Below are 775 nucleotides of genomic sequence, written 5' to 3' on the forward strand. Positions count from 1 at the left end.
TTGGCGGTAAATTATATATTTTTAAATATGTATTTGCGTCTTATATAAATATATATTTTTCTACATGTTCCAGTGGGTATTGGTATTAGTCTTAATGGTTCCACATGGCTCTTTGGGTATAGAAGTCTTATGCAACAGGTAAGAATATTTTTTAACCTAACACGAAAATAGTGCGAATAAATAAAATATTTCTATTTCTTTTCTAGCTTTTATTGAAGGTTATCTATCACAAATGGAGTGTCTTATCTGCAAGAAACTGATGAGTTAACTTATTGTTATATTGTAAGGAATATCTCTTAAATGAATTAAACTTTTCACTTTTTATTTTGATACAATTAAGATTACAGTTATTACTGATATTAAAACATAAGAAATATTTTCAACACAGAATTATTATTTTCTTTTTTAGTACTTTTTACAAAGTCTATCGCCAAGCAGTGATTCAAGCTACACAACAGCCACACAATTAACAAAAGCTCACCAGGATTGACATCTTCAGAATCACGTACAGTGAAAATATATTCTGGGACATCTGCATGGATAGAGCGTGTTAGAGGGTTTCCGAGATTTTCGTTAGCAAAAGGTTAAATTTAAGTCTTTAAGGCCAATTGGACTGCGTGCTCGAGGTAACTTCGGGTTAACTTCAAAATAAAGTTGCAAATGAGCTACAAAAGGGTCGAGCTGTGTCAGAGGCTGGCCAACGTGAGAATTATTTAAACAGGAATACATATAGCACGGTCAGAATGTCGGTTCTAGTTTGGCCGTGTATCAACTC

The 775-nt window shown here is 32.8% G+C and overlaps 1 long non-coding RNA gene across 1 annotated transcript; it reads left to right on the forward strand.

Moving 5' to 3' along the window:
* Window positions 1–481, forward strand: LOC108551907 (uncharacterized). Its single transcript, XR_001890516.1, has 3 exons — window positions 1–138; window positions 207–282; window positions 410–481. It is a non-coding gene; the product is annotated as an uncharacterized LOC108551907 (long non-coding RNA).
* Window positions 482–775: the final 294 nt, after the last annotated feature.

This window comes from Eufriesea mexicana, unplaced genomic scaffold, assembly GCF_001483705.2.
Source record: "Eufriesea mexicana isolate 0111107269 unplaced genomic scaffold, ASM148370v2 scaffold5190, whole genome shotgun sequence".
Taxonomy (NCBI): domain Eukaryota; kingdom Metazoa; phylum Arthropoda; class Insecta; order Hymenoptera; family Apidae; genus Eufriesea; species Eufriesea mexicana.